A 27,266-nucleotide genomic window follows, 5' to 3' on the forward strand; every position below is an offset into this window, starting at 1 on the left:
ATTTGAATATTATTTTCAATCATATGGAAAGGGCAAATTTTGTACAACTTTTCTATATTGACACGTATGCATGCGTTTGTTTTGTTTGCGCAGCTCTCCACACGCGTGTGGAACGATCAGTAAATTTACTTTTTCCAAAGCATGGCAATTGGGAAACGGATTGGCTACTCCACTAGAGTGTGATGGGCGATACGCAGGCAATTAGAAATTGCATACTTGTCATATATTAGTTAAATTGAACTGTCCAAATAATTTTTTCCAGTTCAGATGTGATAAAAATAGGAAATTAAAATTTACTAATATTTTTAAATATCGGATTACTGGATATTTATTGGACGGTTACAAAATTAAAATAAAATATTGTCCTATTTCAAGAACAAATGTCCATGAATCAACAGATAGGATTGTTCAAACAATCTAATGTTAGGACTGTGGCTTATAGAGAATATATCCTACGATTTAGTCAGTTTAGATTGAGTTAATACTGCCACGTGTCCAATCTCTGAATGCCTGTTCATCAAGCGTCATACGGTTGCTATAGAATCATATAACTCCCCCACTATTTGTGGTGTGGTCCAGATGATTTTTGGATGTGATCCATTTTTTTGATACTGCTCTACAATAATCTCTAAATATATATGAACAGTATAGATATAATAAATACATCACTGTGGGGTCATATAACTTTGATCTCGTTTGAACCGTTCGTACAAACTCGCAGCTCGAGGAGCGTCAGTGCTCGTCTTAGCACGACACATACCTATAACTAGGCGCTTACAGCCAGCTACATAGTTATATGCGGTACACTAGCAAATCCTCTTCTTATTGTAAACAGTAAACTCTGTTGGGGCCCACCTTGAATGTATGTGGTTTATCCACGCCGTCCATTCGTTTTTGCAGATCATTTTAGTGGCTGAACCCAAAATTGATGCATATCCAAAGCTCAATCATGCATATTGACAATGACACCCCTGAAACATTAAATGGGTTGGGCCAGGCTAGGGGATCTTAGACACAGCATGAGATAGATATGCATCAGATCTACCCGTCCATTTGATGATGAGCTGCTACATCTTCACCATAATCCTAAAAAATGACTTAAGTGGACCACAACATAAGGAACCGGATAAAATCACACCTAAGACTTTTAAATTCATAATTAGGCCATATCATATCGAGTCTAGCTACTCAATTGCTTTTGGGGAATCCATTCATGAAAAGATTGGATGGTATATACACAGCATGATAGGCCCCACGCACAATTTGGATGATTTTAATGGTGGGATGACTTCCCATCTCGACTGGTGTGGCCCACACAAACGTTATCAGCCTGCTTTTTAGGCCCTGGATGGCGCATCCGATGGATGGGGTAGATCTCATCCACATGAAGTCATTCTATCCACGTCAGCAAAAGTCACACCCCCGTCGGATTACTAAAGTCATGCAATCCTCCTGTACAGAACCTGGTTTACCAAAGTCTACACAACAATAAAAGTTCTCTGCGCCCACTATGTTGTCTACGTACATTACATCCATGCCGTCCATCAGGTTTTTTCCTCAATGATAAACCCAAGGTATAAAAATCAGACAGATATACGACTTAGTTGGGCCACACTACATGAAAAAATGGGAATGAACGCCAACCATAGGTTTATGTGTGGGGCAATCATGATGTTTATCTTTCATCAAACCAGTTCATAAGGTGTGAATTAGAAGTATGAATGTAAAAAAAAAATATAAAAATCAGCCTCATCGAATAATCAGGTGGTCCAGCTGCCTAAACGTAAAGGTTTTAGGAGGAATTTTACATTGTTTTCATTAGTATGGCTCATGTGATATTTTTATCAAGGATTCCGTTTGTATGTACGGCTAAAATAATCTTTCTCACATGATGGATGGAGTTGATTTCACATATACAATATGGTTCTCCACAGAGAGAGCCTGGATGTTTAATATACTGACCTATTTTCCCAAGACTCGATCTATTTGGGGTCCACCCAAATTGTAAATGTAAAATCAACTCTTTCCTTCAGGTGAGAACCATTGTTTGGACCGTTCATACAAAAAATTACCCCCATTAAAAACTCCTATGGGCCCCACATAGATTGGTTCCAATACTACTAAGTTCAGCAGTGTGGCCCACCTGAGTCCTTGATCATGGTCATCTTTGTCTATTCAATTCATAATAATGAGTTACACCTGATTCATAGGTTTGATGAAATATACCTACCATGGTGCCGCCACACACAAACCTATGGTTGGCATCCCATAGCCATTGCCTCTTATAATGTGGCACGTCCGAGTGTTGGATCTTTCTGATGTTTCACCCCAAGGTCCAGAATCGAAGGTAGAACCTGATGTACGGAGTAGATTTTACATATTCAAAATGGTGGGCCCCATAAGCTTATGTGTTTTACGGGCTGCAATGAAACAGGCCTGAGGTAAGCGAGCGTGTGATGGGCCAAAACAAACAGGCCTGAGGTAAGCGAGCGTGTGATGGGCCAAAACAAACAGGCCTGAGGTAATTGCAGGGCCAGGTTCCGAGCCCAAATAGAGCCCGTGATGGACCGAAACAAACAGGCCTCGGCGTAGCCCATGATGATTTTGCAGTGCCAGGTTCCATGTCATGACTCATGATCGAGCCCATGACGGGCCAAAAGAAGAAAAAGGACTAAACTTAGCCCGTGAACATTTTGAAGGGCCAGGTTCTGAGTCCAGCTTGAGCTCCTGATGGGCCAAAACAAACAGGCCCAAGCGTAGCCTGTGATGATTTTACACGACCAAGTTCTGAGTCCAGCCTGATCTGTGATGGTCCAAAACAGACAGGCCTAAGCTTAGCCCATGATGATTTTGCACATACAAGTTAAGAGTCCAGCTCAAGCTTAAGCTGGGCCACCCTCTTTTGTTCAAGATCTAAGCTGTTCATCAAACACAGGCCCAATCATGCATGATGTTGAACACAAAAGCATGAGAATATGAAATCTCACCATTATACTCAGTCTCAGGAACATATAACTATTGCATCCAAACATTACCCCAACAACAACAGTAAGAAAACAAACACTAATTAAGAAGAAGAGATTTACTGAAGTGAAAATACATAATTTCACGGACTCCATACTTAAATATTCATTGCAAGGATCCATAGGTAGTTTGAAATAACCAATCAACATCTTCTAAGATGAGACAGGAAGCCTCATCTTCAGTGTTAGTCCAAAATATTTAAAAGCACTTAGTGGGGCTAACCTGAGTTTTGATAAGGCTGGAACTTGGTGTGACTACTCATCCAAGTGAGACACACATAACGGATGTACTGGATGTCTGAAACACATCTCCATGAGCCTTATAAACGATCATAAAGGTTTCAATGGCTGGGTATCGACTCTAACTTTTTGTTGATGGTGTGACCCATCTAAGTTATGGATTGGACTGATTTTCTGGTTCATAAACCACCGTAAAAAGGTGCATCTGATTGATGGGTGGATGTTCGACATATATTACATTGAGGCCCACACAACTCATATTACATTGAGGCCCACACAACTCTTCATTGGAAGCTCTAATGGGTCGAAATAGTAGTGTTGTTTTATTTTAAGGTTCCTCTTAATAATTGGACCAAAAGAAATCTTTAAAAAAATTAGTGAAATGGAAACTCTATGCCTAACAGTGGTTACACTGATTTATCCAGTAATCACTTTACTTTATAATCTCAATATTATATGCCCTTTATTTTATCAGTGATACTAAAAAGTTTTATTTGAAATCCGGGTCCATCATCTGCCTACTGATGCCAGCTATAAGGAAAAGGTGGGTAGGGAAATTCCTACCGTTGAAACCTCCCTGAGTTGAAAGTGATGTTTCAATTGCATCTATACCATTCATAGAAATATTCCTACTGGGATGAACTGAACGTACAACTATTATCCTGATTCAAAACTTCTATGGCCCCACGAATATTTCAACTGTAGACATTCAATCCTCACCTTTTCGGCGCAGTTTGGTATTATATCCATGAAACCTTAAATGTGCTGGGCGGCTAGATCTTGTCGTGGAGTTGAGTTGGACTGAGTTAGGGCTGACTCGACTCGATCTGGTCAATATAGAGTCCAACATGCCTGACTGGATCTGAGTTCGGTCTGACCCGGACTGATCCAAATTGAGTCCGATCCAGTCAGAAGTACCAAGTCAGGTCAAGTTGGCACCGAGTTGGTATCAGTGTAAGTTTTTAGTGTTTTCACTTCATCCCCGTGAAAATGACCTTATAAACGGTTTGGTTGGCAGATAAACATAAAGGTGTAGTCTAGGAAGGTTTCAACGGTATGCTTTCTCCACTGTTTCATCTAGTATGGCTCACTTGAGCTTTGGATCCTCTTCATTTTTCGTCGCATGTCCTAAAATGATCTCGAAAAATGGATGGTTGGGTTGCATTTCTCACAAACATCGCAGTTGGCCCCACCTAGAATTCTTGTGCAAGAACTTCCTACTCCTCCAGTTAGGGCTGTGAACTGGAGGGCCCTATGGTAACCTTCGGCCCCGATTTTCAGCTAATCAGATCCAGGCAATGGTTGGGGCACAGAGGTAGCAATGGGCTGGCAGGCCACCTGACTGGAGCAGGTTTAGACTGGCCAGTCCAACTTCATACGTTCACGATTACATGTGGTCCATCTGCCAATTATTTGTTTGTTAACCAACTGAAGGATTCATTTCTCCAAGTCTCCATCTCTTTGTGAATGTGGTCCACCTGATCAATGGATGGATTAGAAACCTTGATGTCCAAAATAGGGATTTGATTAATTTTCAGGCCAGGGAGTGTCATCTTCAGGCCCAACCTTTGTTGGGACGGGCTTGGGTCCGCTATCAAGGGCCCATCCGGGCTATGCATCAAGGTGTTACCCGAGTAACACCTAATCCTCTCCCAATTTTCATGGGTCCATCAATGGGCTGGGTTTCTGGGCCAGTTTCGTGAGGCCAAACGGGCGGGCTCGGGCTTAAACTCCAAAACTGTTTCTAATCGGGCTGTATTTGGACTAGATGTCTAAAATCTCGTCAGCCTGGCCCGTTTCTGACCTAAATCTCCTTCCTATCTTGCCTGAGCCACACCAATGGAAACAATGTAAAATTGCTCTCGATACCACTAAGTTCATGCGGCATGGCTCGCCTAAGTCCTGAATCATGGTGATTTTTTTTGCATCTTCATTTCATCCTGATGAGTTTCACCTGATTAACCGTTTTGATGAAAGTTATGTACCATGGCACCTCAGATGAAAGCTACATTCCCTGGTAGCCCCACACACAAACCTATGGTTAGCATACCATAGCCATTCTTCCTTGTAGTGTGGCATATCTGATTTGTGGAACTTTCTGATATTTGACTTCAGCGCCCATAATCAAGGATAGAAGCTGATGGGTGGACTGGATTTTACATATTCAAAATCTTGGTCCCCACAGATATTAGGTGTTTTAACGGCTGTGATGAAACAGATATTGTAGAGGAATCTGGTCCTCCCTTTTCTTTTTTGCGGTCAATCATATAAATACCATTTCGTTACGGTTTCTCATGTATTCTTAAAAGATTGCACGTGCACTTCTCAGGGTCCACCTTCCGTGAAATCCATCCAATGCCTCACTCTATTTTCTGTGAAGCGGATTGCAGGGTGTGCCACACACCACCACCTGTGACGTCTGTGGGCATTCGTCTATTTTTTTCATATCATTTTAGTGCATGAATACAAAAATGAGGTAGATCCAAAGCTTAACCACACCACAAAAAGCATCTGGGATTGAACGCTATGAACATGTTACATGGTAAACAAACAACGTGGTGGCCCTTGAAAGGTTTCATCGGTGGGAGGTTGTCCACTTGAGCTTTGGATCTAAATTTTTTTTTTTTTTTTTTTTGTTGATGCCCTAAAATGATACCTAAAAATAGATGACAATATGTATATGATGCATGTATTATGGAAGGCCTCATAGAACTTGGTGACGTCAACACACCGTGGCATGCAATTCACTTTCCCTTTTCCGGCTTCCTACATGGCCGGTTTAGAACAGTGAACATGGTTCCACGTGACAACATAAAGATGATATAAATCACTCAAGTGGGTTATTTCACTTCTTTTGCCCAACTTTAAATTTTATGAGCAACTTCCTTCTCAATTTCTCTATTAATGTGAACTATTGACTCAAGATATTTAAAATGATCATTTTGTGTCTATAATATTAATTAACTCTTCACTTTCACTCCTATTATTACTAAAATTGCATTTCATATATTCGGTTCTAGGTTAAAACCTTTAAATTTTAAAGCATCCTTTATAGTTCTAGCTCTCCAGGGAAAAACCTTTGCCTTAATAGAGAAATTTGCAGATTTTCTCACCATAGTCCTTCCCTATAAATGGAGGTATTTCCTTATAAATGTGAAGATGTCCTCTCATGAAAATGATATCAAGCAATAATAAGAGGATATAGAGGAAATTGAGAAATATTGTTCATATATCTTGTCCCTTAAATGATCTAAGCTGTAAATCGTAATTCGATGCCATTTATACCATAGAATCAAAGGGGTGATTAGACCAATCTGCTCCAGTAGTGATTAGGTGGACCGCTATATCTGGACCATTCATCCTCGGCTTTGTGGAGGTCTCATATTATGTAGACTGTCAGATCCTGAGGGCCCACTCTTCCACACAAACTTTCAATTACAAAGGTTGAAGGTCATGATGAAAGGTCCCAAGATAAGTTGATTCATGATCTGGGTTATCAAGTATCTAATCATGGGATGGCCTAAAACAGTGCCCTTAAAAAAAAAGTCTCTCAATTTCCTATGTGGAGCAACAATGGTGATAGATGGGGCATTTCATAATCAGCAGCTACCAATAAAGTCCTCATGGTGCAGGCACTTACGGCATAGATATGGAAGAATCTCGACCCAATCCTCCAATCCTCAAGAAATAATCCATCAATCAAGAAACCTAATCTAGCAAATGCAAATATGTCATGGCAGAGGTTTATTCTTGGAAAATCAACACCTTTTAGTGGTTACATTTTCAGAAAACACACACAAATAAAAATAAAGAAAAAAAGAAGGCCCTTGCAAATGATCATTCATGCTGCATTAATTTGAATGCACGTGCGAACTGAATTGCGAACTATCAATTTAATTAAGAGATATGCCATAAACTAATTAGGTGAAATACCCTACAATAGCCCTAGGGACCCTTATTTATAGTTTATGAAACCCCCCTTCCGCACCTCCGCGAATCCGCCTCAAATTTACGCAGTCCGCACAAAATTCGTGCAGAATCTGCGTGACCCTCGACTAGTCGAGCAAGGTCCTCGACCGGTCGAGCCTGGGCCTCGATTGGTAGAGCACCACGGACACCTAAAAGAAAAAACATGGTGGACTTCGAGTCGAGCTGTCCTTGATCGGTTGAGCAACGCAGAAGACTTGAAGACTTCTTTTCTGACAACAATCTCCACCAAGTCTTCAATCTTCAACCATGTAGCTTCTTGACCTCTTCTTTTATCTCTTCATTGCATCATAATTTCAATCAACGCTTCTCGTGCACACTCCGTCCTTTTTTTACGCCATTGTTTAAGCCTAGAGAAGTTGTACAGAACTTGAACTTCTCTGCAGGAACATTTTTGTTGATCATGTCTGCCGGATCTAAATCCACATGCCCAACCACCTTTGCTCCTGTCTTCCCAAAAGAAAAGACGTAGTCTTCTTACCATCTCACCGCTACCCAATATTGCTTGCCGGGGTACTTGCTCACAACATTGATAGCCTGTGAAATAACCGGTCTAATCCAGACCATGACATACACTGCCAACCGCATTCGAATAAGGCTCATGAGATATCCTACTTTTCCTCATCTGTTTTGGGACATGTCCTGAGGAAAACTTGAGGAGAGACGCGTAGGGAACGCTCTCCGGCTTTACCTGGCCCATCACATCCTTGATCAATACCTACACACAAGGTATTCCTCCTATGATTACCAAAGCCTACTCCTCCTTCAGTCTCAATGCCGAGAACCATCTTTGCAGCCCCCCGATCCTTCATCCTGAATATCCCACTTAACTGAGTCTTTAGTACATTGATTTCAAACATGTCATAATTAACGATCTACATGTCATCAATTCCTAACTCACCATGAAGGAATCAAACCATTGCCTAGGCGACAGGTCGAACCACGACCTTCTACAAAGTCTTTTCTCAGCCCCTTTAACTTCGAATTGCTCTGGTTGCTTCATGTAGATCTGCTTTTCACTTTTCATTGCAGAAGTGCAGACTCCACATCCATCTTTCTAACTGAAGATCACATTGGCCAACAAGCGCCAATCATGGATCTAATAGACATCTACTATACCGTCCGTGCGAATATCTTTGAGAAACCGATCCCTTCTCTCTGAGTATAACTCTTCGCTACCAACCTCGCCCTGTATCTATGTTGTATCCTCCTGAAGATCTACCTATATCCAACCACTCTTTGGCTCATTGGAAGCTCCACCCACTCCCATATGTCAGTCTGGTACAACAAATCCATTATATTGCCCATAGTCACCTTCCACTTCTTAGCACCAGGCTCACCTAGAGCCATAAGATGAATCCCCTGCGATATTGGAGTCATCCTTGTACCACGCCGATATCCTACGATCATGCCGTGTGATTCTTCTGTATCCTTATCCGCACGTCTCAGCCTTCCTGCCCTGCCCGCTCATGTGGCCATGCCCAACATGCCACACATGTGCAGAGGTGGAATCCGCTACATCCACTGCAGCTCCACCTTTTGAAGTGCTCCCGATCAACCTGTACAAGTTACCGAGTCGTTGCGCTTTCATGATTACCCGTGCCCCCTTAGATACCTTAAGAGCACTATCAATACCTGTGTACTTGCATCCTTTTGCCTCAAGTACACCAAGAGAAATCAGATTCTGCTTCAAATCAGGAACGTGCCTGACATCAGTTAGGGTGCGCTCCACCCCATCAAACATCCTGATGCGCACCGTACCAGCAGCCACAACATTACAGGCAAAGCCATTGCCCATAAACACCTGTCCACCATCGCACTCTTTGTAGTTGGTGAACCAACTCCGATGAGGAGTCATGTGAAAAGATGCCCCTGTGTCTAGCATCCACTCGTCCTTACGATCATCATATGACCGCTTGATCGTAGACACAGACAAAACATCACCATCACATCCACTCGATCCATCTGACGTGACAACATTGGCCTCCCTGTACGAAGCCTCAAAATCTTCTCTCTTCGATTTAGGATTTTCACAATCCTTCTTCACATGTCATTCCTTCCCACAATTCCAGCACTTTACCTTTCCTTTGCCCTTGCCCTTGGATTTGGATCTATAACCTGAAGAACCCGTACCTTGTTCAGAATTCCTACCCATTGTAAACAGTGCATCAGAAGATATTCTCATGTCGCCGTTTAGCTTTCTCATAGCCTTCCCTTGAAGGGCTGAGATAACGGTGTCGACACTCAGGGTTTTATTCGTGCAGCACATTGTGTCCTTGAATAACTCATAAGACGCCGAAAGAAAATTCAGCAACATACATGCTTGTTCATCATCTTTCATCACTTCCTCTATATCCAGTAATTTGTAAATCAATTTATTAAAGTTGTTGATGTGAGCCTTCAGATCTCCACCCTCTGCCAGCTTGAAGTTATACAACTGCCGCTTCAAATGTAAGAGGTTTTTAGAGGATTTTTTCACATAGACATTCTTTAACTTCACCCATAACTTAGCCGCAGCTTTCTCCCTCATGACGTTGTAGAGAACCTCATCCGTGAGACATAAACGGATAGAGGCTAAAGCATTACTATCAAGGTTTTTCCATTCATCATCTTTCATGGTAGATTTTCGCTCCTCAAGAGCCTTAATCTCGCCTTGCTTGGTTAACAGGCTAATCATCTTAACCTTCCATAACTCAAAATTATTTTTGCCTGAGTATCAAACTTGCCGTTTCTCCATTATTACTAATCCTGCAGATTCAGATCTGTGCCCCAACGATTGCTCTGATACCACTTGTTGGGGATTTGTGCTGTGGAATCACACAGATCTAGATCTAGGATAGCAATTCAATAGTAACAAGCAATCACAGAAGAACACAAAGTTTTAACGTGGAAAACCCTTTTGGAAAAAAACCACGGCACAAAGCGACAGAATCCACTATGAAAAGAAAGTTACAAGAGAGAGGACTTACCCGATTTAAACAACCTTGAATCTTACCCTGCTATACCTGAATCATTCATCCTCGGCTTTGTGGAGGTCTCATATTGTATACACTGTCAGATCCTGAGGGCCCACTCTTCCACACAAACTTTCGACTAGTACAAAGTTTGAAGGTCATGATGAAAGGTCCCAAGATAAGTTGATTCATGATTTGGGTTATCAAGTATCTGATAATGGGATGACCTAAACTAGTGCCCCTAAAAAATTTCTCTCAATTTCCTATGTGGAGCAACAATGGTGATAGATGGGGCATTTCATAATCAGCAGCTACCAATAAAATCCTCACGGTGAAGGCACTTACGACATAAGAAGAATCTCGACACAATCATCTAATCCTTTAGAAATAATCCATCAACCAATAAACCTAATTTAGCAAATGCAAATATGTTGTGGCAAGGGTTTATTCTCGAAAAATCAACACCTTTTAGTGGTTACATTTTCAGAAAACACACACAAATAAAAAATAGAGAGAGAAAAAAAAAAAGAGAAGGCCCTTGCTTGCAAATGATCATTCATGGCGCATTTGGATGCACATGCAAATTGAATTGCCAACTATTAGTTTAATTAAGAGAAATGCCATAAACGAATTATGTGAAAGTAGCTTTCCCTCAATTTACATTTCTTTCAAAAACTAAAAAGCTTTTGGTGCAATGAGAACAATCATCGTGCAACTAATTATAGATGCGAAAATCATGCAATTAGTCATGTGTGTATATAGATCCCAAACCATTTCTTATCTTCATTAAGATTCGCAAGTAAACAGATGAAATTCAAAAGTTTCTAAGAGAGATTGTTTACACACCATACATGTATTAAAGTGGCACATGTGAGTGCAATCTAATCCATCATTGTGTGGACCCAACCATGAAAATGCTCTCATCTATCCCAAACTCAAATCGAAACATATATTCAAAGACTTGATGAAAACCCGAACCTAAACAAATCTAGGTCCAACCTTCAAGAAGTAGACCTAGACTCAAGAAGACCAGAGCCCAGTTAATGCAGGTACAACTAGTACCGGACTTGACCTGAACCTGACCTATTGACAGGATGATGCAGGACAATTAATCACTTGCTCTAAAAGCTTGAACTGATAGAGCATTGTGAATCAATCCATTTATCTCATAGTCCAAGCCTCAAATACATGGGTTAGGTCCTCGGCCGAATCATCCTCATGGGTCCCAAATCTACGTGTTTTGCCTCACACAAGCCACCCATCTTACATGGCCCCCAAATCCATGGGTTTCATTGGCTGCCCACCTCGAGGGTGCCCCTGCATCCCATATGCCACCCCACTCAAGTCCGGTGTGAAAATATCCCCGCATTACAGTTCTAGTGGGCCCCATATGAAGCACTTTTATGATAGTTTATTCTACAAGGACCTGAAGAGGAAGCAACCTTTAATCAAAATCATTGTCTAGGCCTAATCCCCAACCAACCAGTCTATTACTCTAAAATGGCCATTTTGGGTACTTCTTAGACAAAAATCATAACTAATTTCTAATTTCTCAAGAAAGAAATAAAATGCATGAAATGGTCCAACCTGAGATCAAAGAAATGGAATCTTTTTCTTTAAAAAAAAAAAAAAACCCAAAATCTCATGTTTGATTATTACACATGTACGAGGTCCGAGCCGTTCATTAGGTGTTGTGACCCAACTGATCTAATAGTCAAGTTAGTTCCACTTCCATTGAAAACGCGGGGAAGTCTACATTCAAACCCGTCTGATAAATGGACCGATTTCAGTCCATGCCACATACATGGAGAAGCCCATTCGATCAACAGCTGAAATCTTGCACTCATAAAGTGAGTACTGAAACTTTGATACACATATCTCGACCAAGTGGCAAGAGTTAGTTCACAGATCAACGTCTGGCATGCCGAAGAAGGCATACCTTGGATTGCCTGACTAGAGTGATGGAATATACTCAGGTCAGGGAGCATCTACCTCAGGCCCAACCATTTTTGCGCGAGCCTGGGCCTCCTAAAAAGAATGAGATAGATCTAACTTTCCTAACACCCTTTAGAGAAGATATGATAGGGCTCAACCTTCTGTCAATAGTGTTGGATTGGTTAGAGGGATAGAGGAGTTTGAAACCCATCAAAACTCCTCTCCCTGAAAGGCTTCACATGAATTGGTAATCTCGGCTCTATCAAGACACTGTGTGCATATCACAGTAGTCGCACACCATGCCTTACATGAATTCTGGATGTATCACAACTTAGTGGGGCCCGCTGGTGCACTCGATCACATTATCCAACCCTTAGGATAATACAAACCATTGATCAATAAGGCCTCCCTTATAGAGTTCTTACATTCTCCTACTCGGGCCACATTGATGAATGTTAGTGATTAATATTTTGAAAACATTTTTGAAAAACATGTTTCGATTTGAAAAAACATTCAAATGGTTAACCAATGCAATTGGTGGATAGTACAGGTAATGCTATTACAATCTGGTCCATCAAGACTGCCAGTATCGGATCGCGGCAGCGATGACAACATTCAATCTAAGCGAAGTGGGACTAAGCGTAGTCACAAATACTATTAGTCTTAATGACAAAGATCAGGAACTAGGAAGTGTGGTATAAGGACTACATGTTTAGTGTGATGATGTGTGCCTATCTTTAAGAGGTCCTGAAGCTTTCAAAATGTCTCCAACGAGACATGACCAAAATTCTACTTACTCAAATTAGATTGCGCATACTAAGTGAGAAGCAGAAATAAAATTTTATATTAAAATCATCAAAACAGTATAAAATGAGATCTTTAAATGTCTGTGAAAATTAAAATACGTTCAACTCCCACTAACTGAAAACATCTGTGGGATAGATGACTCCCATGGATGTTACATGCTCCTAAAATAGCATGATAGGGAGCCCTTTAGTGATCGGATCCGCAATTATTTGCTTCATGCCGATGAACTCCACAGACACTCGATGATTCCGAACTCTTTTCTTTACAACAAGATACTTGATGTCGATATGCCTCGACCTTGATAAGTGTTTGTTGTTACTAGAGAAGAAAATTATAGTTGAATTATCGCAAAATATTCTTAATAGTTTCGAAATATGCTCCAGTACCCATAAAGCAAAGAAGAAACATTGTAACCATAATGCCTAATTAGATGCCTCATGACACGCAATGAATTTGGCTTCCATGGTGGATGAGACTATTGTAGACTATTTCACACTTTTTCAAGATATAGCTCCTCCAACTATCATGAATATATAGCCTAAGGTGGACATCTTAGTATCACGCAGTTTGCAAAATTTACGTCTGAGTATCCAATCAACTCCAGATGATCAGATCTTCTGTATGTGAGTCTGAAGTCCTTTGTTCTCTGTAAATATCACAAAACTTTCTTTGCAGCTATCTAATGTTGCATTCCTGGATTGGACAGGTATCTGCCCAACATTCCAATAACAAACATAATGTCCGGTCGCGTACAGACTTGAACATATATGATGCTCTCTACTACTGATGCATAGGAAAGTTCCTTCATTCGATTCTTTTCCAAATCATTTTTGGGACATTGGAATTGATCGAATTTATCACCATTTATAATGGGTGATTGTCCATGAGCACAATTTTGCATGTCATACCTTTCGAGTATCCTAGTAATGTAAGCTCTCTATGACAAGTTGAGCAGTCCACGAGATCTGTTACGATAAATTTTAATGTCAATAACATAAGATGCGTCACTAAAGTCCTTCATTTCAAATCTTTGATATAAGAATTTATTGGTGTCGCTCAACATCTTGATGTCACTTCTAGCTAATAAAATGTCATCAACATACAAAATCATCATAACGAATTTACTTCCACTGATTTTAATGTAGATACAGTCATTTGTAGTGTTTTCTATAAAGCCATATAAGGAAATTACTTCATGAAACTTTATGTACCACTGTCGTGATGTCTATTTAAACCCATAGATGGATTTCTTTAGTTTACAAACCAAATGTTTTGAGCCATGGGTTACGAAACCTTCGGGTTATAACATATATACATTCTCATTCAAATCACCATTGAGAAATGATGTCTTTACATTCATCTGATGTAGCTCCAAATTCATATGAGTCACAAGAGTCATATGATCTTGAATGAGTCTTTCTTATATACTAGTGAGAAAATCTCCTTAAAGTCAATACCTTCACACTGCTTAAAACTTTTAGCAATAAGTCTGGCTTTATATCTTTCGACATTACCCTTACAGTTTCACTTGGTTTTAAATATTCATTTACAATCAATCGGCTTAATTAAGAGGGTAACTCAATAAGATCTCATACTTTATTGTCTTTTAAGGATTTCAACTTATCTTCCATGGCATCAAACTAACGAGAAGGATCAACACTTTGTTTGACTTGTGCAAAGGATTTAGGATCATTTTCCATCCCAATGTCAAACTTGTGCTCCTGTAAGTATACGATGTAATTGTCTCGATTTATAAGTCTTCTCTCTTTCAGATCTTTTCAATGGTTCAGCTTATTGGGTGTGATATTGATTTTTCTCATTGGTGAGTTGTACATGAGGTTAAACGTGGTGTTCTATAGTGATTGCAGGGTTGACTGCAGCATTTATATCCATGTGATCTCGAGTGATTATGACCGGAGTCACAGTCATTTCTTCCTCAAATACAAAGTTTCTAATGTTCGTGTTCCCACTGTTTTTAGTGTCCTTAATAAATCTGAAATTCTCAATCCTAATAATCCGATAGAGTGGGAAAGACAGAAGATTAATAGCCTTTTAGCCTCTCTGGATATCCAATAAAGAAACAACTTATAGTTTTAGGATCGAGCTTCCTTTCATGCGGGTTATAAATTTTGGCCTCAACAGACATCACCAAACATGTAGATATTGGAAACTTGGTTTTATCTTATTCCACCGCTCAAAATAGGTTTTTCTTATCGCATTTTTGGAGACCCCGTTAAGAATAGGAACTCAGCTTTTAATCACATCACCCACGAGTTCGTAATGTTAAGCGTCGTATCCATAAGGATACGATTACCCTTTCAATCTTACCATTCTATTCTCGGAGTACTGCATAATGTAATCGAGCGACAATGCCACAATCTTGTATGCATCTAGCGAATGACCTTAGATTGCGACCTGATTCATCATATCTACCATAGTATTCGCTACCACAGTCAGATCCGACAACTTTAATATTTTATTGAGTTAATTTTCAATTTCGACCTTATAGATTTTAAAAGCATCCAGGGCATTTGACTTCTCAGTGTTGGATTAGAGATGCTCAAAATGAGAATAGTCATTTATGAAGGTAATAAAATATTTGTGTCTACTCCAGGATGCCATAGGGAATGGTTCACAAATGTCGGTATCACCTCTAAGAGTCCTATACTCCTTGTTGCACATTTCTTTTTAGCTTTTGGTATGTTTTCCTTTTACGCAATCAATGCATATTTTATAGTCAGAGAAGTTTAGAGAATGAAGAATCCCTTCTCGTATAAGACTTTATGCGGAATTGTAAGGATCGTGCTATGCATCGATGTGGTGATCTCAAGGGCTAGATGACTCACCTTGTTGGGACACCATTATCAAGATAGGATGTTGAGGTCTTCCCTTCTTACACCCTTTAGAGAAGTCGCGATGGGGCTAGCTACTATCGATGATGTTGGATTGGGGACCCACCTAGTTTTATAGTTACAAAGGGCGAGGAGTTTGAAACCCATCAAAACTCCTCTCCCAAGGCTCCATACAAATTTGATAATCTCAGTTTCTCTAAAACACCGTGTGTGTATCATGGTTGTAGCACACCACCACTTACACGAATTTCTGAATTTATCACAACTTAGCGGGGCCCACCGGTATACCCAATCACGTTATCCAACCCTTAGGACAATCCAAATTGTTGATCAATAAGGCCCGCCTTATAGAAAAAGGCATAGCTTGGATTAGCTGATCTGAGTGATGGAATATACTCAGATCCTCTAACGTGCATGGAGAATACTATTCCATTCTAAGAGGTTTGATATTACAACGGAATATGTGGGAGTTTAGCTTGTTGGGACTAGGGTTCTCTAGAATGAGCCGAAACATTTTATATGATGGGCCTCACCATGGATTGTGGGTGTAGGTACATGATAAAATTCCTAGATTGAAATATTTTAGCATTCTGATTTTTCAAAGGTTTGTAGACTAATGCAAGAGTTAAAATATTACAACCTATGTCTTTTTTATGGTTATTTATTTATTTATTATTGTTGTTGTTGTTGTTGTTGTTGTTCAAATTTGGTCGATTTTGTTCCACCTCTTGCGAGTCGCTAGGTGTCTGCAAATTAATGGAAAACAAGAAGATACTGGAGGCGCCGGTTGTGGTCGGGGACCCTCCGATGCCTAAGTCAGGTATATGGACTCACAGTAGACATAATAGAATCGAAATAATTGTGTGTATCTTCCCCTAGGTGTTATTTGAAAACTTCTATGTCTGAGTAGATCTATAAGATACGCTGGAGGGGCCTGGATTGGAGTTAGAATATGTTTTTGAGTATTTTTCCAATTATGCCTAGATTAGCATGATATTCGACTGAGATCTTGTTGGGCAATCTTGTTCATATATGGTGTGAGATTTTCTTTAAATGTTTCCATTCCAAGCCTAAAGTTGCTATTTAAAGTCGAGGTTAGCACCTGAACTTAAAGTCGGCATTCAAGGTCGTGATCATCATCTGAGGTCATGGTCATCATCCGAGGTCGAGGTCAGCGTTCGTGTTTGAGGTCTGTTAATGAGGCTTGTCTCAGAGTGGAGTTGACAGCTTCGCTTTGTCCTTGAGTTCCTTTGCTCAGCTCAACTTTTCTTGTTGTACCCTCTTCAATAGTTGGGAGGGTCTGTGCTGATGGGCCTTTTCCACGTGTATCGTACATCAGGCCAGCTTGATTTTTACCTATAACAATGGTATTATGAGATTGACCACCGGGAGTTTCCATGGCAAAGGGTCCCCAGTCAATTTAAAGGAGTGGTGTTTAGGGCCAGGTATTCTTTCATACAGCTTGAGGAAGAAGAAAAGAAAAGGCTTTTCATGTACGTTGGCATGAAAAGCTATTTACATATGAAGGAATTATATGATCTTCTACCTGATGATGATGTACACCAGTTTCCTTCTGGTTTTCAGTTTGCAGTGGAGGAGCCCATGGTTCACTGACAAAGACCATTGTCTGTTGGGACTCGTTGCAGATGGACCATTTGCCTTACCTTTCAATTTTTGGCCATCAGATAGATGTCTTTTTTTTTTTTTTTTTAACTGAAGGATGGCCAGCAAATGGATGGTCAAGATGACAAATACTGCAGTGATCCACATTCAAGTGGAAAAGGTGGAAGATTGGTGTCTAGAATATTCTTCCAATCTAAAGGGTTCTTCGTCACGATCAATCCACGGTGGGGTCTATCAGATGAATGATCTGGATCATTGAACCACGCAGTGTAAATGGTTTGGATTGACTTCATGGACCCTTGAAGTCAATCCAAACATTTATCACAGGATTAGTATCCTTTAGTGTGCCAGGAAGAATTTCAAGGCATCCCCTGTCTACAATGGGGCCCATTAAAGCAATGGTTTAGATCACCTGAATCATGCAGATCCTATGTATCAAAATAGATCTAATCATAAGCATGAAATGTTAATCGGATGGTTAGGATTTTTTGAAATCTAAGACATTCATCACGTTAGTCTTGCCATTGATCCCTAAAAACCAAGAGTAAGGGAGATCCACTCATTAGGTAGGCCTTTTACATGTTCGTTGATATGGACAGGACGGATGGTTTCTCATATTTTTTCAGTCATATCTTTTCTACCATCCATATAGTTTGGACATGTGGCCCACCTAATGAGAGGAATCACTTGACTTTTCACACATGTTTCAGCTTGACCCGTGTAAGATCGAGTCGGGTTGGGTTAGTTTAGTGGGGCTGGTGTGGTGTGATTTCATCTCTACATGTGGCCATTGTTGCATGCATTATTTCAATCTTTTGTTAGGCAATGGACGCGGATTACCTACCGATGGTTGAGTAATGAGACTTGAAGTGATGTCACCAAGTTTTGTGGGATCCATTATGTGATGTATGTGTTGTATCCACACCGTTCATATATTTGGAGAGATCATTTAAGGGCATGAGTGGACCACACCCATTAAGTGGTAGGATGAGTGAAAGATACCTCATTTCAACACCGAGGTCTTGGCATCGATTCCCTAGTGGGGTGGTTAACGGTGAAGTGTGAATTGACAAAGGTGTACTAACAAGCTAACAAAAAAATGACTCAAATCTAATGGGAAAGTGATGGCCACCGTTGAAACCTTCCTAAGGTCCACCGTGATGTTTCTCTCGAGATACAACCTGTTCATAAGTTATCACAGACATAAAATAAGGGAAAAACACATTACCCTGATCGAAAACTTTTGTGGCCCTCGAAGTTTTTAATGTTGGTTGTTCAATCACTGCTCTATTTTCTGTGGTGGGTTCCACTGGAGCTTTGGATCATGCCATAAAATTATATCTACAAATGGATGGACGGTGTGGATACAATAAATACATCATAGTGGGACCCACATAACTTGGTGACATCACTTCTATAGCTAGACTGGCTACTCAACCTTTTAGTAGCTAATCCTTGTCAGTGTCTAATCCACCCCGCCATATATACCTTGGTTTTCATTTTTCTAAATGACTATTTCTTTGTTCATTTGTGGCCGACCTAATCAAGTAGTGTATTAAGGAACATCCACTGGCCCACTTGTTCAAGCATTGGATTAGGGACACGGATTGCCTGCTGACGCTGCCAGTAGTGAAGTGGCTACCGGACAGCGCTCTGTGGGCCCCACCATGACATATGTGTTTTATCCATTAGGTCCATCTATTTTTCTAGATCATTTTAGATATGAGCCTAAAATTGAGATGGATCCAAATCTCAAGTGGACCACGCTACAAGAAAATAGTAGTGATTTAACGCCGACCAAGAAAAACTTGCTAAGGTCCACTATAATGTTTATTTTCCATCTAACCTTTTGATTTGGTTATGTAGAAGTGGATGAAGGTAAAGGAATAAATATTAGCTTCATTCAAAACTTTTGTGGCCCATGAATTTTTGAATGGTCAGAGTTCAATCACCACTGGTTCCCGTGAGATATGGATCTGCCTCATTTTTGGGCTCATGCTCTTATAGACACCTTGCAATCAAAACACGACTACGTGCCTTGATAACTTTGGTGAGCCGTCAATCTGAGCGGATAAACACGGTTAACATCACAACAGGAAGGCAACCAATGGTTTAAAGTGTAGGCTTTGCCGAAGTGCCGTCTTTTTGCACAAAGTCATTGCTGCCAGCACTAGCTTTGCACAAAACCGGTGCCAACACCGCCGGTTGTGGTCTTTTTGCATCGGACCGGCCTCCTGTCAGTTGAATGCGGGTTTGGCTCGATTTGGCTTGGCATCTATTTTAGACCAATCCCTGATTTACACCAATTTATGATATGCTTCCGCTTGCCCAAGCCTGACATTGATGCCAAGACTCAAGGCTTGGTAGAACCGAACTTGTTCCATCTTACCCATTTATGTAAGAGTCCTATCAGGTGGGCCACGCATGATCATCAGATCTAACCATTGGAGAGCTCTCAAGGATAAAGAGTGAGTCTGGCGAGGAGGTCTAGAGAGAGAGAGAGATATGACAGAGAGAGTTGCAATAGAGAGAAAGAGAGAAAGAAAGTGAGAGACAAAGGCAGAGCTTTTGCCGCTAACCTCTATCATCCAAAAGTTGAAGCTCGGTTTTTTGTCTATTCTCTTAATCTCTTACATTCTTTTAATCGCTTTTATTCTATTTCAACTTCAAAGCCAATGTTGTATTCTCGATCTATCTTTTTCCAATCTGTATATTCCAACCTCACTGATTTGAACACCCGAGGTAGTAGACTCTTCTCTGACATCATGTAAAGTATGTTCTACAATTGCCCCTCTTGAGGATCTTCTATATCAGAATACGTGACTTGAAGGAGTAACCAAAATTTATGTTCTTTTTCTTTTATGTACTTCTATCAGAAAAATAATTTTCTTTTCTAACATTATCATTTCATTTTTAATTTATCTTTTGTAGTTTAGACATCTAGAGCTTAGTATTTTACTGGAAGTTATTTGAATTCCCTTTGAAAGCATACAACATTATAACATATATACCGTGTTTCACACGAGTGGTAAAAGGCTGCCTAACCTCTTCCTTTTAATTTTTCTTTTCCTTTTGTGTAATTAAGGCCTTTATTCAAAATTCATAGCCCTAATCAAAATAGGGTCAATCGAGTTAGGAATTCTTTACTTTTTCATATCTCTAGGAAATTTCATGAATTCTATCCAACCGTAGATTATGAAGCCATTTTTTGACTAGTGGTGGTTTTTAAATAGTGCTCAGTTGAGCCATTCTATCAATCTTGTGAACCTAAAATCATATTGGGTTATTTTAAACCAAGTGCAACTCTCTGGGTCCAACGTTTAACCGAGTTGGACCCAATCCGATTCAACTCGGTCCGATGCTCAGCTTTGGGTTCATGTATGGAAGTCTTAGCTATGAGTTCTACTAGATGTAGATAGACTTCGGATATGGGCCTTTATACGTTACTACACATATCAATCAAGTACCTAAAACTCTCTTATCAACCCCTCTGCGAGGTTTATATATGAAGGTCTTAGTTAGGGGTTTTACTAGATTTGGATAGACTTTAGATTTTGACATTCACATACTATCACTCATATCAACTGAACATACAATATTTTAGGTTTACGAAAGATATATGCTCTATGACTTGTCAAGTATCCGGATCTAGTCGCATTAGAAATCTGAGTAAATTCTAATTCTATATCCATTAACACACATATATCTATATCTATAGTTCGACTCATGCAACTATCGGATAGTTCGACTCATGCAACCACCGGATAGTTCGACTCGGTTGCATAGTGTTCATAGCCCTAAGATGATATGAAATATGGATAGACAACGCGGATAAATCACATACATATCCTGGTGAGGTCCATAGAGCACTGTCCAATGGCTAAAAGCTAGTGATAGCATCAACAAGCAATCTGCATCCCTAAATTGGGAACATCTATTGTGGGAATACAGAGGTAATCAAGTAAGATAAACACATCTATGGAAAATAGAAGCTCATTGAGATCATTGGTCTACATTCAATGTATATATGTTACTCACTTGATGGGTGGGCCAACATAATTCTCTCGATAGGACATGCGTTAAAGTTGTCATCCAGTGAATATCTTAAATCCTACACATGCATTTGACGTGGTATTGGGGATCAGGCCATCCTAAACTCAAGTGGGGTGAAGAGAGGAATGGAGATGCCCACCATTGAAATTGTCCTGGATCCCACCATTTTGTTTGTATTCCATCTAATCCGTTCATAAGTTAAGTGCCACCAAGATAAAAGTACATGCGAAATATCAACCTAATCCAATACTTGGGTGGGACACACCAAGGTTTCAATGGTAGGTATCTCTATCCACATTTCTCCCCATTGTGTGACCTACTTGAGCTTGGGATTGGCCTTATTTTTAGGCTCATGTCCTAACATGAGCTAGGCCAAGTGATGGACAAAGTGGATGTTAATCTGTCTCTTTCTCACACACACATCACAGTAGACCCTACAATTTCGTGTCCCAGAGATGGATTGTTTATGAGCACGCCTTCATAAATTAACAACTATATATGTTCCAGAGATGGATTGTTTATAAGCATGCACTCATAAATTATACACATGACACACGTTTAAATTTAATAAATGGTCAAAATGGTAGACCCCAAGTTACATGGGGCATCAATCATGGGCCCCAATTTTCTTGGAGAGCAGATTTGGTGTTACTCAGGTAATATGTTAGTGGGTGTTTCCCTAACCATGGGGCCCACCTCGATGCTTGTATTGTATATCCACGCTATCCATTGGTTTTTCCGGTTCATTTTAAGGCATAGTTACAAAAGTTAAGAAGATCCACATCTCAAGTGGACAACAACACAAGAAACAACAGTCAATTGAAAGCCCACCATTAAAATTTTCCTAGGACCCACTATAATGTTTATTTGCTATCGAACCTCTTGATTAGGTCACACAAAATTGGATGAACAGAAAACACAAATATCAGCTTGATCTAAACTTTTGTGGCCCCCAAAAGGTTTTTAATGGTGGGCATTCATTCCCCTTTGTGTGGTCCACTTGAGATTTGATCTACTTCATTTTTGGGACCATGTGCTAAAATGAGCTAGAAAAATTGATGGACAATGTGGATATAAACACATATATTAAGGTGGGCCCATGAGCATTGTATAGGGTAACACCCAATCCGCTCGCAGTTTCATTGGTCTTAACTCCTAGTATTGGTAGCCACACTTGGGCTGGAGCATTAGGCCCGAGGGCAGGTTTGGGATTAAACTTAAAGTCTAAAAGTCTATCAACCAGCTCGATCGTTTCTATCTTCCACTCTAATACTAGTTTTACAGCTAAATTTTCTTCCCAACATTCTCCCCATTTGCTGTTAATCTCCCAAAATTTGGCACCAAGTACAATGCTTAATCTCGAGTTTGAAGGTATGATGTATATGAATTACACAATATTCTTATTACATAATCACATTAAAACTAAATCTCATGACATATAATAAGAACTTCAATCATATTAACTGCTGAAGGATATTAAGTTTGTGTCTACGAATAAAATAAGAAAACCACAACTACAAACTAAAGTAAGAGATCCACAACCATAAACAAAGTCCCACTAATCACTAGACTCATCATATGAGTCTTATTATAAGGCTTTCTCTACTAAGCAATTATTCCAGAACAAAATATAAATATAACCAATTCATTCTTTAAGATAATCTTTATTCTCATGATCACTATCCTCCACGACAATTCCTCCAATTGAAATGTATCAAACATGAGTGAGTTACAAAGCCCAAAGATGAGAATTTCAATTAGTTTTCAAAATAAGTACTTAAAAAATAGTCTATTTTTGAAAAATAGTTGAAATACAAAAATAATAAGTTTTCGAATACAACAGTACTAAAATGTATATCGACAATGATAATAATCTCAAATTAATAACTTCCAAATAAGATAGGTTTCTAAATAAGGTGGGTTTCATAATAATGATAAATTTAATACGATAATTTTCAAATACAATAACAATACAAAATTAACATTTTCAAAAATAGCAATTCCATATATGACAGGTTTTCTACTATAACACTTAATTGAAATAATTAATACAAGTGAGTTTTAAAATATGAATAATTATAAAGTGAACAAAATCTTAATGTAAATATAAATTATAATATCAAATTACACTAAGATGCATGATGTAATGCACAAGGGGTGTCCTATTACCCACATATGCAAGTCATCGGTAATATCGGGACATTTTATCACCAATAGGCCATAACTCTTTGCTAATACAATACATGTCTAATATGTGGTCTCTTAAATTAATTCTTATCATATCCATCCACGTAAACCATGATAAGAGACGTGATCAGCTCGGTCGGCCAAAAACTACATGTCATTTCTATGTAAGTAACGCACTATCACATTACACTTGGGCCAAGGTTGGCCAAGAGGATCCAATTAGGATTTAAGATAATTTCAATCTAATGGTCTAAAAAACTCTTATATTTTACTTTCCAAAATTTGTAATCAGAGGGAGGGTGTATTGCCCTATTATATATCGGTGTCTTGAAAATCTATGTTCATGTTCTCCCCACAAAAATTTCTAAAAATAGAATTTTCATCGTCTATTTTTCTATGAAATATATTCTGAAGTATAACTTTAATATTTTTGCATTCCCACAATTTCATCTAAGTATCATTCCGTAACAATTATCTAAGGCATAAGTACTTTTCTAACATCATATGCATGAACATACATACATACATACATACATACATACATACATATATATATATATATATAAGTAGAATTTTTATTTCTTTCTATATATAAAGGAAATATAATAATAATGAGCATTCAACACCTTATTGAGTTTTTAAATAAAAATAATCTAATACTTAAAAAATGCAACTATCTAATATACAGTGAAGATTCGAAGCATATATACATGCAATGACAAAATTCGGATACAATTCTATTCAATACAAAGGGTATTGATCTAATTGTTGGTATAAACTACAAAATCAATTCTTATAATTCAATAGTTAAGGAAAATCCAATGAATCTCGAGGATCCTAACTATTGCATGTATATTTTCCAGTATAATTCACATGGTTATAAATCTTAGCCAAACATACGATTACTCACATCTAATCATTATTAAAAATTTTTAAAAAAAGTAAATAACAATGTTCACAACGCTATTATAGAATGTACATCATTCCAAAAAAATTAACCAAATAATCATATTGAGATAAAACGCATGATTTCATACATTGGTAAATTCTGATCTAAATGGAAAAAAAATAACTGATTTAATTCAAAACCTCATAATAAGATAATTGATTAAGATATAATCTAAACATATATGGTTATCTATTTTAAATCAAAATAATATACGTACAAGATGATTGCTATGATAGCATATAAAAAAAGATTTAAACAACTACAATGTCGGGACAAACGAATGATTATACGTAATATAAAATGTGAAAGTTAAACTACGATCAGATTTATACACGTTCATGTGAAATGCATGTCTATATTTAATCAAAATTTGTGTATCCAACTAATGAGTATGTTTATACAAATTTACATATTAATCAATATCCTGATTTGTATATATTTACACATCTATTGATGACCATATTTATATACATTTAATCATCAAAACTAGTGGCATAAGTATACAAATTTACACGTCCAATGGGTGGCTAGCTTTAGACAAAATCTATATATGCTTAATGGCTAAAAGCAGATGGTTTGAATACCCAATTTAATGAATAATCCACATGGTTTAATGCTTCTTATTACTAGATAGATTTATTCAAAATTATTCATGTGATCAAAGGACAACCATGTGCATGACTATACACTTGATCAGTAGACAGATCTGCATATTTATTCCTAACTAGATTCAATCTGAATAGATTTATGCATCTTTCTACAGTTGATCAGTTGACAGATTTCCACATCCATCTATAAGTTCAGTTTGGACAAATTTATGCATCTTTTTAATATTTGAATTTAGACAGATTGGACGTCTAAATAATGGTCAATTTTTTGGTAAATTAGATGTCCAATCAACAGTTAGATTTTGATCAAATTGGGTGCTTAAACAATTGTCAAAATTTTAAAAGATTGGGACACCCAATTCAGTCCAATATTCACGCGATTTGGACTGTCGAAATCTATCCAAAATTCCTGTCATTCATCCCATATAAAAACTATCCAATTCCATGCCAAATTAAAGTATCCAAATCTATATTAATCAAACTATTTAAATCTGTCCAAAAATTCATGCCAATTAAGCAATTCAAAATACTCTACAATTTATGTAAATCAATTAATCAAATTTGTGTAAAATTTTACTCCAATCAAACTGTTCAAAAAAGTGTAGATCTGACATGAATTAGGTCATTCAAAACTATCCAATTTTAAGCACGGTGAACTGCTAACATTTACGGACAAAGAATATACAAAATACAAAAAGATTCAAGCAAGAAAATGAGTGCATAAATTAATAAAAGAAAAATAGAAAAATGTGTTGAAATTTCACTCACATGTTTGTCCAAACAATGCAAAAAGGAGCGGTCTCCTGCCACCTTTTTTCTTTAATCTCTCTCTCTCTCTCTCTCTCTCTCTATCTCTAAACTCTATGGGCCGTGATGAACGCCAGACAACAACAAGGCTATCCGATTTTAACCTTTTTTCTCTGTGTTTTTTTTTTTTTTTTTTTATATAATGTTGTTGCCTCACAACTAGGGCTGAAAGTCGGGCGGATTGGGTCAAGTTGGTGCTCAACCCTAGCCCAACCCAAGGTTCATATACCTCAACCCTAATCCAACCCAACCTTGGGTTGGGAATTCTCAACCCGAGCCCAACCCAAGCGGGCTCGATCAAGTTGATTGGGTGGATACATGCTTATATTTTCGTTATTACATTAGTCTATTATATTTTAATACACATCTTATTTTTTGTATCTATGATTTTATATATAGTTATTTATGGTAAAAAAAACATCAATTTTTCTAAACAAACAATCTAAAATACAGGATAACTACTCTAAAAGTCATGTTGTGTAGCACGCAATCTATTTGGGCGAGAGAAATTCAACATATCTTGGTAACTTGAATTATTGCAAATGGCGTGGACCAATGAGACCCGATGACATTGGAATTTCATGTGCCCTCAACACATAAGATCCATACTCAATTATAATTTATAAGTATAATTTTTATATATATTGATCGGGTTAGAGTTGGGCCGAGCAACCCGAGACCTCAACCTAAGCCCAACCCAAGTTTTATCGGGTTGGTGTTGAACCTGCCCAACTTTCAGCCCTACTCACAGCGTGCTGTACATTCTGTATATAGACAATGGTTAGGAAACTACTCTCCCTCTCATTTCTTTCTCAAGAGTTGTATGCACGTGTGATTCATGCCCGCGGTGAGGTTAAATTTAAATTTAAATTAAAAGTAAATTAAAATATTTGGTTTTGCTATAGTGTGAATGGTGGTTCTTTCTCATTTTTCCTATAGAGAACTAAAATTAGCTTAAAAAATGGATGGACGGCTTAGATTTTTCACAAACATTATGGTGGGCCCAAACTAAGTTTTCCGCATAGGAACTTCTGGCTAAAGCGTTTCACAAGAAATCCCATCCAATGCCGATTCGACGCGTGTGGGGACAAAAATGAGCAGGATTCAAGACTCAAGTGGCTGAAAACTTGAGAATTGAACGTCCACAGTTGAAATATACATGGGCCACAAAAGTTTTGAATCGGATAATATTTGTGTTTTCAGTTCATCCCAATAGGAATGACGTTATTAACGGTATGAAT

The 27,266-nt window shown here is 38.6% G+C and overlaps 1 long non-coding RNA gene across 1 annotated transcript; it reads right to left on the reverse strand.

Annotated features, from left to right (window-relative positions):
* Nucleotides 1-7,865: 7,865 nt before the first annotated feature.
* On the reverse strand, nt 7,866-8,289 carry LOC131227302 (uncharacterized). The gene is made up of 2 exons (XR_009162187.1): nt 8,152-8,289; nt 7,866-8,063 (listed from the first exon to the last, which is right to left on the reverse strand). It is a non-coding gene; the product is annotated as an uncharacterized LOC131227302 (long non-coding RNA).
* Nucleotides 8,290-27,266: the final 18,977 nt, after the last annotated feature.

This window comes from Magnolia sinica, chromosome 15, assembly GCF_029962835.1.
Source record: "Magnolia sinica isolate HGM2019 chromosome 15, MsV1, whole genome shotgun sequence".
NCBI classification, from domain to species: domain Eukaryota; kingdom Viridiplantae; phylum Streptophyta; class Magnoliopsida; order Magnoliales; family Magnoliaceae; genus Magnolia; species Magnolia sinica.